Raw genomic sequence first — 19,106 nt, forward strand, 5'->3', positions numbered from 1 at the left:
ACTGATCTTATTCATATTTCCCCAGTTTTACTTAGATTCGTGTGTGTGTGTGTGTGTGTGTGTGTGTGTTTAGTTCTACACAATTCCACCACATGTATAGGTTTGTACATCTGTTACCATAATCAATGTATTGACTAGATCTGTCACCACAAGGATCCCTCTTGTTTTCTTTTGACCCTCCACTTCCTTTCCTGCCCCATCATCTACTTGACAACCACTAATCTGTTCTCACATTTGAACAATTTTATCATCTTAAAATGCTATATAAACTAAATCATATATTATGTAAATTTTCACTTATTTTCACTTGGCATGAATTACCTAGAAATTCATCCGAATGTTATTTTTATTGATCTTTTGTTCCTTTTTATTTTTAAGTAGTATACCATGATACGTATGTAACATAGTTTAACCATTCACCAGCTGAAGGACTTCTGGGCTGTTTCCAATTTAAGGCTATTATAAATAAAGCTGATATGAATATTCACGTATAGGTTTTGTATGAACATTATTTCTCTGGGATAAATATCCAAGAGTGCAACTGTTGGGTCCTATGGTAGTTGCATATTTAGTTTTATGAAAAACTGCTGAACTCTTTTGCAAAGAGATGACTGTGCCATTGAACATTCTTACCAGTAATGTATGAGTGACCTGGTTTCTCCATATCTTCACCAGCATTCTGTGTTCTCACTTTTTTCTTATTTTAGCTACTTTAATAGTTGTATAGTCATATCTCATTATACTTTTAATTTGCATTTCCTTGATGCAAATATCTTCAGTGAAATGTCATTACATATATTTTGCCTATTTTCTAATTAGGTTCTTTATTTTTTTCCTGCTGGGTTTGGGTAGTATTTTATATATCGTAAACATCCATTCTTTATTGGGTACGTGGTTTGCAAAAATTTTCTCCCAGTCTTTAGCTTGCCTTGTTAGCTTCTCTATATGGATGTTTGCAGTACAAAAGTTTTATATATTGATGAAGTTCAATTTATGAACTTTTCCTTTTCCTTCTCATTTTTTTTTCATGTTTTTCGTGTCAAGTCTATGAAATGTCTGCCTATACCTAGGTCCCAAAGACAGTTTTCCTATGATTTTATTTTCTAAAATTTTAAAGTATCTTTTACTTGTTTATTTATTTATTTTTGAGAGAGAGAGCGAGCACATGAACATGAGCTGGGGAGGGACAGAGAGAGAGAGACAAAAAAAGAAAGAATCCTGAGCCCAACATGAGGCTCAGTCCCATGAACTATGACATCATGACCTAAGCTGAAATCAAGAGTCCAACACTTAACCAACTAAGCACCCAGGTACCCTGTTTTTAAAATTTTTTATCAATTTACATTTTATATCTAAATCTATGATCCATTTTGAGTTAATTTTTGTACAAGGTGTAAGGTTTCAGTCAAGGTTCTTTTTTTTTTTTTTTTTTTTTTTCCTTTTTTGCCTATGGATGTCCAATTGCTCCAGCACCATTTTTGAAAAGTCCGTCCTTCCTCCAGTGAATTACTTTTGGATCTTCGCCAAAATCAATTGGGCATATTTGTGTGGATCTATTTCTGGTGCTCTTTTCTGTTCCGTTGATCTATGTGTCTATCCCTCTGTCAACACCTGCTGTCTTGATTATAGTGGCTATATAGTAAACATTAATACGTGAGTGACTCCTCCCATTTTATCCTTCGTCAAGGTTGTTAGCTATTCTAGGGCTTTTGCCTTCCCATGTAAATTTTAGAACAAGCTTGTCTATGTGTATAGAAACACTTGCTGGGATTTTGATAGAAATTTCATTAAGCTGATAAATCAATCCAGGGAGAATTGACATCTTTACTATGTTGAGTTTTCCAATTCATGAACACTGCATGTCCCTCCATTTATTTAGGTCTTCCTTGATTTCTTTCATTAGCATTTTGTAATTTTCAGCATACAGATCCTATATATGTTTTGTTAACTGTAAACCTAAGTATTTCCATTTCTTTGGGTGATTTTAAAATGGTATTGTGCTTTTTATTTTGGTTTCCACATGCTCACTGTAGTATACAGAAATGGCATTTATTTATTTTTTTTTGCATGTTGATCTTACACACTGTGACCTTGCTGAACTTATTAGTTCTAGATGTTCTTTTACAGATTCTTTGGAATTTTATACATAGAAGACAATATCATCTGCAAAAGAGACAATTTTATCTCCTCCTTTCCAATCTGTATGTCTTTTACTTCATCTTCATTATTTCAGTAGCTAGAATTTTCAGTAATGTAGAATAAGAGTGGTGAGAAACGACATCCTTGCCTTGCTCTTGATCTTAGAAGGAATGCATTCCACCCCCCACCAAGGTATTGTGTATTTTTTTGTAGATGCTCCTTATCAAGTTGAGGCAATTCCCCTAAATTCCTAACTTTCTGAATTTTTTATATCATTAACATGTGTTGAATTTTGTCAAATTTTTTCTCTGCCACAATTAAGATGATCATGTGCTTTTTCTTGTTTACTTTGTGGATATGGTGGATTAAACTGATTTTTTTTTTTTGAAAGGGAGAATGAGAGAGTACAAATGAGGGAGCGGCAAAAGAAGAAAGAGGAAGAGAATCCCAAACAGGCTCCATGCTCAACATGGATTCAATTTGCAAATTATTAACTTGCTGAAGATTTTTTGCATTTAAGTTCAGAAGAGGTATCAGTCTATAGTTTCCCATTTTTTTGTACTGTCTTTGTCTGGTGTTAGTATCAGGGTAAGGGAATCTATGCCATCTTGTCCAGACTGGAAGTCTTCAATCACATTTTTTTTTAAGTTCTATTATGTTACTTATAAATTTTCATAATTATTTGTTTACTTCTGTCTTCCTTCTTCCGTACTTCAGGATTTCCTAAATATGTAGTGATTCTTACTTTTCTATTGATACAAGTATGGAGTAAGAGCTCCATGCAACTGGATGGGGCTTGTCTACTTCATTTTACAATGTATAGGCAGAGAGAAAGCCATCAGTACATGAAATACTATTAACTGTCTGAAGGACAGAAGGATATTTTAAAACTCAGAGAGAAAGAACAGAGCAGAGATGCTGCCCTCAGAGTATACACAAAGAAATCTGCTGATTAGAAGGAAAATGATATCAGCAAAACCTCTGAGAGGTGTGAGCCATAGCAAATGAGATGGAAAGGAGAAGTGAGAAGTAGCAATGAAAGCACAGGATTATTTCCAAGTTCTACATTTGGAATTGTCCACTTTTTCCACCTCTTCCCTTACTGTCTTCTGTTTTGCTTTGTTTTATCTGCAGATACGATCTTCTCGAAGTAAGGTAAAAGTATGGTAGGCAGAAGTTAGGGCAGCTACCTTAGTGGCTGGACTCAAGAAAAAATTCTCCTTCATTACAGCTTTATAGATATCCAGATATTAAATGGCTGTCTCCCAGCTTATACACTCATGTTTTCAGGTTACTATTTTGAATCAAAGTCTAGTACAATATGTTATTAAATTTCTCTTAGGAAGTATTGATCTATGCCTGAAGAGAATGATAGAGTTTTCATCCAGTTTTTCTCTTTATAGCAAGAGTAGGAAACACCCCCCTGATTTTAAAGCACTAACCAACTGGCAAACTCTCCTACTTCCTCATCTATGAATAACATGGTACTTAAAACTTTACCTTCAATCTCTGGTCTTAAGATCCCCCTTCCACTCTCTCCTTTGTGATCCTAGTTCCATAAGGCTGGGCAGTGCCTGGGATGGACAGCAGAAGCTATCCAAGACTCGACCAAAGGCAGAATGGGGCTTCAGGTACAGAATGTGATGAAATCTGAAAAAGGCCAGCACAAGGCCATCAAGCACCAAAAACTATATCCATCAGGTAGGTTTACAGGGCAGGCAGAGCACAAAAATGTACTATCTTTTGTTGTTTTAATGAAAAGGCTTATTATAGCCAAGCAAGACCCTGGAATATTGTAATGGCTTTAGGTGTAGATCAAAAAGCACTGCTCTTAGAGATTGGAAAGGGGCTCAGATGTCATCAGTATCATTGCTGACAGAAAGTCTGATTGAATACTTCCAATGGCAGGGAAGTCACTATTGTAGGAGATTGCTCATACCATCAGAAAATATTTCTTCCATGAATAGTTCAACACATACAACTCCCTAAAACAAGGCGACTGTATTTTGGTTTGCCCATAGCCGTTCCAGTTTATACCTTTCATCCTGATATGACTATTAAGTGTGCTCCCTTTCACCCTCAAAAGTTTCTTGGTCATCTGCCTACAATTGCCATATTTTAGTTGTAGTTTTGTCCCTGAAACTATAAAAAGGTCTCAATATATGAAGATAATCAGTACCCAAAAAAGGAGACCACCTAAAGTTAATCCACTTTAAATGGGAACCAAAATCTCATGGGATAAGTGAAAAAGAAAATGTTTGAATGAGCCAGTACTTTGAAAATGAAACTTAATAGTATAGAAAAGAAACGTGTTTATCTTGGGCCACTAATGGAATTTAGGTAAGAAATGCATCTATATACTAATTCCTAGGCTTGGTTTTTCTTAAGAGGCAAAAAAATTTAGATATGAAATATTGATAGAACATTTATTAATTGCATCTTACCTTTATAATATTACTACAAAGAAGATAATTTTTGCAAAGGTATTCAAAAGTTTCCACCATTTTCCCAGGGATTTCTCTTAATCCTTATTTTTTTTAAATATGAAATTTATTGTCACATTGGTTTCCATACAACACCCAGTGCTCATCCCAATAGGTGCCCTCCTTAATACCCATCACCCACCCACCCATCCCTCCCACCCCCCATAAACCATCAGTTTGTTCTCAGTTTTTAGGAGTCTCTTATGTTTTGGCTCGCTCCCTCTCTCAATCCTTATTATTATACTAATCTTATTTGAAGTATCAATCAAACCATCTTTGCACCTTCTTCAGGCTTCATTTGGACAGCCATACTTTTCAGTGGCTTCACATGGAATCTATTAGTTCTCCACCATCACTTTCATCAATTCTATGAAATCCTGAACAGTTTGCAAGATAATCTGCAATTTCCCCATGCAATACATTACTCTGATCTGCATCATATTGTGGACCACTGATCAACATCAGAGAATGGGGGAGAATGAAAGACCAAAAAAAATTGATGTGATAGGTATGGTTTTATGTCAGTATTGAGAAGTAAAGGTGTTTTATGTCTGAGCTTTTGAAAATATCAGAACTTAATTAAAATCCAGGTATGTGTTCCGTGTCTACTTTTAATAGCAATAATAATAAGTACCATTCTTGAACAATTACTGTATGTTAAGCTCTTCATTAGGCAGTATGGATACAGAACTGAATATATACTCTTTAACAGCAATCAAACAGCTTAAAAAGCAATTCAGATAAATTAAAAGACAACAATCTAGGTAAACAGGTAATCAGCAATCTCGTAGTGGGTGGGATATTTGATGAATGAGTAGAGTTTGGCCATTTAAAAATGTGAAGTGGGGGAAGGTGGCACCAGGCACAGCAAGCCTGGGAACCTTTGTGAAGTTCAAAGATGGAAATACCAGGGCACTTTCTAAGAACTGTACTGACAATTTTTCAAAAATGGATGGAGCATGGCATACAGTACCAAGGAACAGGACTACAGAGGTTGTTACGACCAAGCATTAATTGGCCAATAAGTGCAACAGAATAAAAGAAGTTATTGTGGATGAATAAGAACTGAGAAGGAAAAGCCCATTCAATCAGTATTGCCTTAAACACCACCTCTAAACTATGATACTGAGGCACTTTCTTAAAGTTTTCTAACCCAGTGGTTTTTCCACAGTATATTATTGTGTTGCTTTCTCACTAGCAATAGATAATTATATTAGCCTAGTAAAAAAGAGCCAGTGTGGTTAGTAGATAGATAGATAGATAGATAGATAGATAGATAGATATAGACAGACCAATAAAGAGGTAGGAAAACGGGATTTTTTTTGTACCCAAAATATTTTTAAGTACTCCAATTGTATTCCTTTATATGCTAACACTTGCACAGTGCATCCATAGTCTTTGACTATTTCCAATTATTATCTTCAACCAACTAAGATAGGCTCAAGACCACCTATCAAATGTAAAATTATTCTGGCAAGTTATTTTGGATTAAGTTTTCATATAGCAGAGTTATAGTTAGCCAAGAAAACAAGACTTCTCAAATATGACCCTGAATATGACTGATTATAAAATATGATATGAAAGAAACCCTTTTAATTAATTTTGACTTGTAGTTTCTTTTGAGAAAGTGCCTTTTTTTACTGTAAAATTATGTAAATCATGGGAAATAACCTACCTTGTGTAATTGAGTGTTGTAGGTTGAATTTCCTTGAAGCACACTCTGTGACAGGGATTTGAAGATGCACGATGAATTGAGTTAGTGCTGTTAAAAAAAGTCTTGTAAGGGAGGAAGTGAATCAGGATAGAGGGGAGGTAATAACTGAGCAAGGATGTGGTCTCAATCCACAAGGGCTCTGGAGCATAAATTGTACCACAGTATTATTTCCTTAAGGCAGGAGCTTAGCTTCTGTATTCTCCTAGCACTCAGCCTTTGGCTATGGCCTTTCCTTGGGATGCAGGATGATACTTAAAAGCCCATCAAATAAAACCAATTACTACAAAGCAGAAGGTCATCTGTGAGCATTTACAGCCAATATTCACAGCATCCTGCTAAAGAGGATTGGGTGGGGTACCAAAACAACCTTCTATGGCCACAGTTTCTAGGGAGATTTACAAGAAAGGAATTTGTGGGTCAAACTATAGCACCCAGTGTTATATTTAAACCTGAAATCATGTTGATATTACTGTTTCCATCCTTTACCATCATTTCTAGACTTCTCTCACTCTTAGTTCGTAATTCTGCTACCCTACGTGTCTTGTCTGATGGGATGACCCAGATTCTCACCACTAAGTATCTCAGGCCCTTTTAAGGTTATGGTTGCCAATTTACTGAACATAAGAACACTAAGACATGGGGGTGTCTAGATGGCTCAGTTGGTTAAGTTTCTGACTCTTGGTTTTGGCTCAGGTCATGATCTTGCAGTTCACGGGTTACCCTGCACTGAACGAAATCTGCACTGAGAGTGCAAAGCCTACTTGGGATTCTCTCTCTCCCTCCCTCTCTGCCTCCCTCTCTCTTTCCCTCCTCTCTCAAAATAAATAAATAAACAAACAAACAAACAAACATTAAAAAGAAAAAAGAACACCAAGACATGTCCTAGTGGATTACCTTAATACCAAACATATTCTTTCCCACCCCAGTATGTAGCAGCATTCCTACTATTTATGATATTCAGAGACAATTACCCCTTCTAGTATGGTAACTCTTTTCTGTGCCTACTGGTCTACTAGTACAGGAGCTCACAGTGATCAGGTAGCAAACTTAATTTTAAATTAAGTGAGACTCTGACTGTGTTTTTCTGGAGGAGTGCCTCCATATCTGGGAACTAGGACCACTAGACTAACAATCCCAAATTGTGGGGATGGAAATCACAAATCCCCCCATAAAGTCTCTAAAAGTAATTAAGAACAGGACCTTTTCTACTTCTACCCTTTGCTTCCCAGATCCATGTATTCTACCTTCTTGGAACTCAGACACATATAATAGCCATCCACTTGTATCTCAACATTCTGAAAGCCAATGGTATTTAGATAGAGGGGAAACTGGGAACGTATCTTAGACTGATCCCTCCAAAACAGAACTTGAGATAAGGGTCCAAATGTAAGGGACTTATTTAAGTGGTAATTACAGGAAGCTTCAAGAGGAGTTGGAAAATGAAACAGAAAAGAGAAGAAAACAAATACACATGAATCAGTGAATAGGTTACTTCTGTGGGCAACTCTGACTCGATCACAATGGGAGCCTATGGAGAGAATGTGAAATACACCTCAGAGTTTTCTACCTGAGGGGCTAGGAAGCTAATGTATTTATTTTTTAATTCTCATCCATAACTGGTTGAGAGCTACTCCATTTTGCCATCTATGTGGATGAAAGAGAGAGAGCCCTCGGGTAGAGAGTTGTAGAAGTTGTAGAACACACTGTGGGCAGAAGTGGGTAGTAAGACACCATAATGGGAATGGTGAATGCCAAGGGGCTATGGTGGGGGCACTGACAGAATTTATTGGTAGGCATCCTAAACACATGAAATTAAGTTTCTAGCACCCAGTGCATCATGGGCTTGTAAGAGATAATTAGCCAGTTACCTAAGGGAAAATAAAGTTACATTTCTTATATACTGGATTTTGTGGATGAACATTTATATACCTTAAAGTTAAATCCATAGTTTACCTTGATATGGGAAAATCAATTCAGAATGTTACTATTTATAACACCAGGGCCATGAAGAGAATGACTGGTCTGGAATTGAGAATTTGCATTACAGCTCCTAGTGGGCTTCACTTTCTCCCTTGGTAAAAAGGCAAACACTTAATTCCAAGGAGTTTAGTTTCTGTAAAGAGCATTAACGTTCTGGGGTAAGAGGAACTATAAAAGACACCATAAAAGTTGACAGATCTCAATTTAGTGGTAAAGAAGTACAAATGGCACATATCAGAGCTGTGTTGGCCAAGACCCTGTAATTACAAACATTTAATAAAATTAATTTAATGGCCAATAAGCCAAAATTTTAAAAAGCATATGTGAGAATCAAATAAAATGGAATAAAAGAGACCATTTTAGACTTTTAAGGAAATTATGGACTAATGATTTCTGCAGCAAGCTTATGACAAAACAACTCCAGACGTCATAAACACTGAACTAAGTCTGAAACTCTAAGGCCAACCAGATACATAATCTTCCATGTGTAAGGGAACAACAGTAAGGGAACAACAGTAACAGTAATTTTACTTATTTGAAAGGAATAAGCATAAAGAGCTCCAACAAAGATAGTAATATGGTATAGCAGAATGAATATAAGATATTAGTCAGAAGATCTGGATTTTAATCTTATCTTCAGCATTACATGACTAGGAAAACTTGGACGTTTCTAAGCTTTGCTGAACCTACTTCCTAAAAGTAATAATACCTTTCTATTCAGATTACTGCAGGGTTATAGTAACTGAGATAATATGTATAAAAGTAGTGTGTAAATCATGTATGCTTAATACAATTAAGGCCTTAGTTGCAGGGAAGAGACAACTAGCCAGATCCAACAAATAAAAACCACCTACCATGCAATTACAAAGAAAAGATGGATGCTAGGTAGAAAAGGTAATTTTGTATAGACCATTGAAAATAGGAAATTTTGTCTGAATCACTGTAGTAGCAGATAGGACTTCTAGTCCTTAAATTTATCTGGTCCTTTCTCATACCGGACATGTGGGAGGATTACCTTTCCCTGCCCTTCTGGATCTGGAGCCATGTGTCTAGTTCTAGGCTAATAGTCTGTTAGCAGAAGCGATATCTGAGTCTACTGGGCTAAAGCTCTAATAGCCAATGCAAAGCCCTCTTGCATTTCCTCACCAACCACGGGGACTGAGGAGGTCACAGTTGAGATGATGGAACCAAAAATCAAAGCCCAAATGAACAGAAGAACCTTGCCCTGGAGGGTCACCTGGACCCACAATAGACTTTGCATGAGCAGGAAATAACCTCTATGACACTCTGAGTTTGTTTTGTTTATTGATTTTTGTTACTGCAGCATAACTCAGCCTATCCTGACTAGTACAGTCACTGAGATAACTGCCAGGGGTTTCTATGTTGCTACATATGACACAACCACAGAGCTCTGCTGACATTAAACTTTAGACATCAGACTCTCATAAATGCTACTAATAAGGAAAACAGTTTTTGGTATTCACCAACTTTTCTTTAAGCTGCATCTTAACAATGCTAGAAAAATTGGCTGGTTTAGTAAAAGCAGAAAAAAATACGTAAGTTACTTTCCTTCACTCACAAATAATGCTTTCACAGACATGTTTAGTCACTACTGAATTTTTCCACTATCCTAAATTTAGTTTATATTATTTACAAAATATGTACTATAATTCATCTGGCTAGTTGCACCATGGTTTCCAAGACAATAAGATGGAGATGATTTTGTGATATTTATTTATGATCCCACATTCTTCTAAAAGGATTTGAGACTAAATGACAATTTATTCTCCAACTTCCTTAACTGCTCTTATTCCATAGCAAACTGTATTGCTATGAACCAATCATGAAAGGAATGAAATTAAGTATAAGGATGGATATGTCCATTCATATTACAAAATATAGATTATAAAGCCATAGAATGAGCACCCACAAATATATCTCTGCCATTACCACAAAAATCTCCATGGCTCTGGGCAAATTATATATAGTCTATTGCCATTTCTATGTCTTTGAAATTGGGGATGTGTTTGCCATTCCAAACATACTGTAACAGGAGAGACAGGTAGCCTTGGGGAAAGAGAATTTGTATAGAGAGTAAGAAAACATTCCAGGAGCACTCAGCTCATTAGAAAAGAGACAGACTTACAAAGTAAAATCAAAAGAACATTTAATTTAAATTGCAGTAGTTCATCAAGTATATAGTTGGTTTTTAATTTCTCTTTTATTTTGAAAGAACTGACTGGAAAAGAATAACTGCCACTTAGAGTGGAGAGGAGTCATGGGGTGGATTTCTGAAGAGGAAACTGTGTTTCCTACATGGCTTTGGATTAGTCTCTTAAACACAAATCAATGTCCCTAACCTTTGAGATATGTGGTATGGTGATTTGGAGCTTTGTTATTGATCCTCATTGTATTGTGGTTGTCAAAGTGCGGTTACCTGGACCAGCAACAGAAGCATCACTTGGGGGAATTTCTAGAAATGTGAACTTGGCCCTACCCCATCTATCAAATCAAAAATTTAGGTAGGGCAAGGCTATCTGTTATAACAAGTCCTGCCTGTGGTCTTTATGCATGCTGAAGTTTGAGAAACATTGGGCAAAAGGGTCTTTCCTTAGAAATCTGCAAAAAAATACTCCAATGCATTAAATATATTCTAGCATTCAGAAATCAGATACAAATTGAGCACCTATAAGATCCTTCCTAACAGAGAATCTATATTTTTTGATTCTCTTAGATTAAGATCTGACTCCCTAAATTTCAAAATGGAGCTAGTTTTTATGTTTAAGTAATAAACCCCTGAAAATATGCGATTTATATTGGAAGTGCTGACACAATCTTAATGATAGCATTGCAAATGGCGATGCTATAATTAAGCTTCGATCTCCTTTGGAAAAAAAGAGGGAGAGAGAACGTGAAGAAGGAGGTTACTGTTCAATGAACTGCTCTGTCATTTGCCGCAGTGATTCTTAATTGTGTCTCATTACGGCAAGATGATCATTACTCTACTTGTCTGTCTGATTTAGAGACCACTAAAAGTGTCTTGTAACACGCAGCCGTCTCCCGTGCAACAGTCCTTTGGCTCTCACCCTCATTACTCAGAATCTGTCCAATTATTTGTCATTAAAGTAATAAAAAGGACTGCAGCAGAAAATGTGGGAGGTAACTGTTGGAGGTCTGCCCAGGGAGGAAGAAAAAATGCAAACTGTTTTCAAGGCACTGGGAAGGTGACATCGTTAATTAAGTGTTAGGGAATATGCAAATCAGTCCCACTCTCAAGAGACTGTAATAAAACTGAGAAAACATTATTATCACTGCAAGTAAGAGAAGGCCGTGTTGCCCCATCTGGAAGACTATGTCATTTTCTAGTGGAGACTCCGGCAAGGAGGGGAGGGGGCTGGGGAAGAGATGAAGAAGGTGGAGTTGTTCAGGGCCATTGAGTGTGCTCAGGCTGTTAAGAGTTCAGAATTAAGGTGTCAACATGGAGGGCCAGTGGATTACAACTTTTAATGAGGGATGTTTGTCTAATCACAGGATTTGCACACCCAATTTCCTCTGCAAAATGACTTACAACTCATCAGCAGGCAGTGTTTTTGTAGGTTAAAGGAAGGGGAAAGGAAGTGAGGGGGAGGCTGACAGCTGGCATAGTAGGCATCTTGGGTGTTGTTCCAAAGGTGGTAATGAAGCAAAGCACTTAGAGGTACGTGGACACTTGCTTATTTATTAAAAATATACTGAGCACCAACAAAGGCCTCTGGGTCTGCTCAAGCTGAAACCTCTGTTTGGAGTGCCTTTTCTCTTGTCCTCCTGTATCTTGTTGCCTTGGCCAACTCATTTCTCATCTTCTGTTGTTTGTAGTAAGAGTCAATTACTCATGAAAACTATCCCTTATTCCCATCCCAGATAAGTATACCAAAGCAAAAATGAGAAAAACAACAACAACAACAGCAAAAATGTGTGCTTGCCATGTAAATGCAGCTTCAAGGCTGCTCTTGCTTCCTTATTCCATCCAGTTTCAGATATTTATATAAAACCTTCCTATATGGAAATATTGGAGCCATACCTGACTCTAGAGTTCCCCAGGTGGATTTTATTTAATCACAAGGAAATTAAAGTCTTCTCAATAACTTTTAGGAAAAGCCATCTTGCATACTGCATTAGTTAATGACTGCTTAATTAAGATGCTTAATTAATACTCTGTATGTCTGTATGTCAGCTGGGCTTACACAGGAACTTTGGCCACTTGAAGGTTGGGTTAGATGACCCTGCTACTGGGTAGGCTGGGCCTGCTCACGTATTTAGGTGTCTGTTGGCTCTAAGTTGGCTGAGAAGTGCCTTAATTTGGACAGTTGGGCTCTCCTTCACAGGGTCTCTAATCTTCCAATAGGCTAGCATATGTGAACCAAGTTGGCAATACACTTCTGGGAGAGAGTGGAAATATGCAAGAGGTTAAGGCATAGGCTTGGAATTTGTATGCTTTCACTTTGGTCCCATTTTATTAACCAAAAGATTAATTCTAGAATCAAGGGGTGGGAATTCACTCTATTACTTAATGGGAGGAGCTACAGTGTGACAGGCTTAGAGACAGTCAATATTGAGTACTCAATTCCTATTTGCATGAGTGGACAGAGCTGAATGTCCTATGCTGTATGGATCGTGTGTGTGTGTGTGTGTGTGTGTGTGTGTGTGTGTGTGTGTGTGTGGAGGAGAGGTATCTTATTTATGCCAAAAACCACTTTCAAAAGATTGCAATAAAATGGAGAAAACTGGTTCCTTCCAACAACAGAATGAACTTCCTTGCTGTATTAATTTCCTGAGGCTGCTGCAGCAAATTACCATGAACACAGGGAAATTTAAAAAGGTAAATTTATTTTCCCACAATTCTGTAGGATTGAATCCTGAAATCTTCCTCTTCTCTTGTAAGTATATTTGTCATTGAATTTAGGGCCCACATGGATAATCCAGGATGGTTTTCTCATCCAAAAATCTTTAACTTAATTATATCTGCAAAATAAGGTAATATTCACAGGTTCTGGGGATTAAGAATAGACATGTCTTTTCAGAGGTCACTATTCAGCCCACTGCAGTCCACCATCTGGCCACACTCAAGTATGCACGTCATTTCCACATGCAAAATACATTCATCTCATCTCAAAATCCCCCAAAATCTCAACTCACTATAAGCATCAACTCAAATTTAATCTTTCATTGAATATCATCAACTTACAAGTCAAAAATCACATCAAAATCATCTAAATCATGTATGGGTGAGACCCTTAGTATGATCCATCCTGGAACAAAACTCCTCTCTATCTGTCTGTGAATCTGTAAAATTAGGTCAAAAGTTACCTGTTTTCAAAATTCAATGGTGGGACAGACATAGTATATAACAGTTATAGACATTCCCCTTCCAACAAAGAGAAAATGTAAGGAATAAAGGAGTCACTAGTCCCAAGCAATTTTAAAATCCAAAAGGGAAAATCCCATTAGGTTTCAAGGACTAGGAATAATCCTCTCTGGCTCAAGACTAGACTCTGGGCCAGTGGCTCTGCTGGGTAGGCCTATGGCAGCTTGGCTGGCTTCTGCTCCTGCACAGCTCAGCAGGCCTCTGCCTCTCAACCTGTGGCTCCACTCTTCAAGCCAAGTCTTAAAGACTCACTCTTCAAGTCTTCTGTTTTTTGGTTTTGTTTTGTTTTGTTTTGTTTGAAGAGTAGCACAGACTGAGCATTATAAACTAAGTAGCTCTAGCAGCTTGTTTCTTTCCCATTGGCTTTTGGCGGTCCAACAGACCACTTTCACTTTGCCCTGTCTCTATTCCCTTCAGTTCAAACTAGCAGTGTCTCTGATGATACAGCATTCTCAAAAACCTTTTGGGTATTCTGTGTATGTCACAGGGATACACACCATTAGACAAGAGAGTTTCCCACATATTTTTCCTGGGAAACCTCGTCTCTCCTTCTTCTGAGATTCTCTGAGATTCTTCTGAGAGGGCTGGATCTATGAGTCACATACCCAATCGCCTCAGCAAAAGATTGTTCAGACACACCCTTGAACTTCTCTCCAGGGTACATTTTCCTAACAATGAATCTCCCACGTTTAGCACCTTTTGAAATCAGAATATACTCAGAGTTTCCCAAATAATTAACAGCTTGCTCCTTTTTGCTTAACAGTTTCTTCCTCAATTTATCTCTTTCCCCTTGCATTTTGCTATAAGCAGCAAGAGGAAAACAAGCCACACCTTCAACACTTGGCTCCTCAGTGAAGTATCCAAGTTCTTTGCTTAAAAGTCTATGTTCTACAGATTTAATGCAATCCCTATCAAAATACCAACAGCATTTTGCACAGAAGTAGAACAAACAATCCTAAATTTTTGTATGGAACCACAAAAGACCCCAAATAGCCAAGGAAATCGTGAAAAAGAAAGACAAAACTGCAGATGTCACAATTCCAGACTTCAATTTGTATTACAAAGCAGTAGTAATTAAAACAGTATAGTACTGGCATAAAAACAGACACATAGATCAATGGAATAGAATAGAAAACTCAGAAACAAACCCACAATTATATGGTCAAGGAATCTTCGACAAAGGAGGAATGAATATACAAAGGGGAAAAGTCTCTCCAACAAATGGTATTGGGAAAATTGGATACCTACATGCAAAAAAAAAAAAAAAAAAGAAAGAAATTGGACCACTTTATTACACCATACACAAAAATAAACTCAAAATGAAGTAAACACTTAAATGTGAGACCTGAAACCATAAAAATCCTTAATAAGAACACAGGCAGTAATTTCTTTAACATCAGCCATAGCAACAATTTTCTGGATGTATCTCCAGACAAGGGAAATAAAAGCAAAAATAAACTATTGGGACTACATCAAAATAAAAAGTTTCTGCATAGTGAAGGCAACAATCAACAAAACTAAAAGGGAACCTACTGAATGGGAGAGGTTATTTGCAAATAACATATCTGATCAAGGATTAGTATCCAAAATACATAAATAACTGATACAGTTCAACACCCAAAAGACAATTAATCCAATTTAAAAAAATGGGCAGAAGACATGAAGAGATGTTTCTCCAAAAAGAGATAGTCAACAGACACACAAAAAGATGCTCAACATCACTCATCATCAGAGAAATACAAATCAAAACTGCAATGAGATAGCACCTCACACCTGTCAGAATGGCTAAAGTAAAAAATACAAGAAACAACAAGTGTTGTCTAGAATGTAGAGAATTACATTATGGGAATGTAAACTGGTGCAGCCACTGTGAAAAATAGTATGGATGTTCTTCAAAACATTAAAAATCACAGTAATCACACTACTGGGTATTTACGTAAAAAATACAAATACCCTAATTCAAAGGGATACATGCATCCTTATGTTTACTGCAGCATTATCTACAATAACCAAACTATGGAAGCAGCCCAAGTGTCCATGGTTTGGTTATTGTACACACACACACACACACACACACACACACACACACACGAATATTATTCAGCCATAAAAGAAGAATGAAATCTTGCCATTTCTAACAATGTGGTTAGTCCTAGAGAGGATAATGTTAAGTGAAATAAGTCACTCAGATAAAGACAAATACCATATGATCTCATTCATATGCAGACTTTAAGAAACAAAACAAATGAGCAAAGAAAAAAAGAGAGAGAGAAACCAAGAAATAGACTCTTAACTACAGAGAACAAACTGATGGTTACCAGAGGGAAGGTAAGTTGGGGGATGGGGGAAACAGGTAACAGGAATTAAAGAATACACTTACCATGATGAAAAAAAAAGTCTATGTTCTATACAAGTACGGAATGCCATTTAACCAGTTTTCTGTTACTATATAACAAGGATTGCCTTTCCTCCAATTTCCAATAATATCTTTCTTATTTTCTCTTAGCCACCAGAGTCTTTAACATCCAAATTTCTACCAATGGTCTACTCAAAGCAACTGATTTATTTTATCATGCATCTCAAAAATTTTCCAGCCTCTACCCATTGCCCAATTTCAAAGCCACTTCTGCATTTTAGCAGCACCCTACTCCTAGTACCAAAATCTGTATCTATTTCCTGCAGATGCTTAACAAATGATCACCAACTAAATGGCTTAAAACTACAGAAATGTCTTCTCTGACAGTTCTGGAGACTAGAAATTCAAAGTCTAGCACAGTCATGCTTCCTCTGGAGATCTTGGGGAGAATCCATTTCTTGCCTCTTTCAGCCTCTGGTGGCTCCAAGCATTTCTTAACTTGTAGCCGCATCACTCCAATCTCCATCTCCATGGTCACATTGCCTCCTCTTCTTCTATCTCTTACAAGGACATTTGTCATTAGATTTAGAGCCTACCCAGATAATCTATGATGATCTCCTCATCTCAAATTCCTTAAATTAATTACATTTGCAAAGACCCCTTCTCCAAATAAGTTGACATTCACAAATTCTGAGGAATAGAATGTGGACATACATTTTTCAGGGTCACCAACCAGTCTAGTACACTTGTCAGCACCTCATTATTGTAGATGATTCAGCTGTGAGGCTAGTAACAGTTCTGCTTCTCCCTTTATGTAGCTGAGAAAACAGCAACCTATGGACAGTGATCAATGGCAGGGCTCTGAACTGGAAATGCAAATGATAGCAATTTGGCTGCCCATTCCATGTGCTCTACAATCAAGGGCTTCAACGGAGAAAGTATATGAGGAATCATGCTCACATAGCACTTTACAGCAGTATTCTGAGAATTCAAATAATATGGGCAGGGAGTGACTCTGGAATCATTAAATCAGGTCACACATGCCCCAGTTCTCACTACTCCATGTGAATTCCTTTTGAAGTATCCACTATTATGTAAAAAATCAACCCAAAACTTAATGTCTTCAATTATATTATTATCTAATGAGTCCAGAGTTGACTACATAGGTCTTTCATTTCACTTGATGTCAGCTAGGGCACTAGGATGGTTGGAAAGTCCAAAGGACCTAACTCTTATGGCTGCCAGTTGGTACTACCTGTTGGCTAAAGCCCAAATAGGGCTGTGGCTGGGAGGCATGGTTCTTCACTATGTGGGATTCTCCTTCCAGTTGTTTGGGCTTCCTTACAGCATGATTACTTGATTCCAAACAAGGAGCCTCTCAAGAAGAAAGAAGCACAAGTTGACAGTTCTTTGAAGGCCTGGGCCTAGAAATATTAGACTATGACAGAATTCTATTGGTCAAAATAGTCAGAAGACCAACCCATATTTAAAAAGAGGAGAAATAAACTTCAATTCTCAAAAGAAGTACATCATGAGCATACAGAAATGGGAGTGATTGTTGACAACTATCTTTGGAGGCCAGTTACCACAGCCTTCCTTCCTCAACCCTACCAGCAAATTTACTATTAGTGTTTCACAAGCATGTTTGGCTCAGTGGGTAAATGAGGATTGAAATACATGTAAGGTTATGTGAAAAAAATAGGCTACTATGTAAATACAAGTCTTCATCCAGAAAGTATGCTCACTCCCACCTACTTTTGCAGATGCCAATCCCTTATCTTCACTTGGGAACTAGAGCACAAAGGGCCATGAAACATTGGCCCACAGAAATCTCTCTAACTAGAGGAAATGAATAAGAATAAGGCACCTTGTGATGACAAGAACTTCATATTGGAACAAAGATCATCTGATATTATCATTTCTATATCTCATTTTCCAGGTCCTCTCAACTATGAAACATGAGGAGCTAAGAATCAGTCCTAGGTGGTACTTCATTCTATATTTATTTTCCAAAGCCCTCCAGGAGGAAGAATATTACCTGCCCACTTTAAATGAATGCAATGCATATTGAAAACACAAGGCACTAGGTAAATGATAGATAATTACCAAGCACACATTGACATTATGTAAAACACTCTGGCATTTTTGTGTGCTGTGATCCATTGAACTGTATCACTCTGATGACCAAATAATGAATTACAGTCCATTTATGAACGCACTGTGTGTTTAATGCTAACCTTCTCCTACATCTCCTCAGTACCTTGACCATGACAACAAGTGCACACACAAGGTGGGTGTGAATGCATCAGTTTTCTCATTTTTATAGCTAATGAATATGCTTTTTAAACTGATGCTTTCAAGAATAATTTTTGTACCCAAGTTTGCCACAGAAAAAGGATTTATCTGCAGAGGTGCCTTGTTACACAATTTTTATGGGAGAATGAATATCAGTGCCAACAGATAGCTACAGTTACCCTTGGGAGTAGGTTTAGAATTCAACCGTTGTCCAGCATCATATTAATGCAACTAGGACTTGGTATATGTAATGTTATACTGACTATATTTGATTATTAATAGTAAGCTGCTACTTCCTATATGCCAAAGTCTGTGACAAGTGCACTATATATATTTATTCATTTAACCTTCACTCTAAACCCTGCAAGTATCTCTAATCTTGTTTTATAGATGAGGCATTTGAGGTAAGAGTTCACCTAGTCTGTCCAATGTCAGTTGCCAATGTCCAATGTCCCAGTTCTCACTAATCCATGTGAATTCCTTTTTAATTATCTACTATTATATAACAAATCAACCTAAAAATTAATGTCTCAAATTATATTATTATCTAATGGGTCCAGCAGTTGACTACATAGGTCTTCCATTTCACTTGATGTCAGCTAGGGTACTAGGATGGTTGGAAAGTCCAAAGGACTTTACTCAGATAATAAGTGTTAGAACTGGGGTTCAAATCCAGGTCAAATTACCTCCATATCCCATGCTCTTATATGGTACTGGCTTCCAGAAAATACTGTT

The 19,106-nt window shown here is 37.2% G+C and overlaps 1 long non-coding RNA gene across 1 annotated transcript; it reads left to right on the plus strand.

Moving 5' to 3' along the window:
* Positions 1–2,578: 2,578 nt before the first annotated feature.
* On the plus strand, positions 2,579–5,100 carry LOC122233178. The gene is made up of 3 exons (XR_006210674.1): positions 2,579–2,669; positions 3,693–3,840; positions 4,914–5,100. It is a non-coding gene; the product is annotated as an uncharacterized LOC122233178 (long non-coding RNA).
* The last annotated feature ends 14,006 nt before the right edge of the window (positions 5,101–19,106 follow it).

The sequence above is a fragment of the Panthera tigris genome, chromosome D4, assembly GCF_018350195.1.
Source record: "Panthera tigris isolate Pti1 chromosome D4, P.tigris_Pti1_mat1.1, whole genome shotgun sequence".
NCBI classification, from domain to species: Eukaryota; Metazoa; Chordata; class Mammalia; order Carnivora; family Felidae; genus Panthera; species Panthera tigris.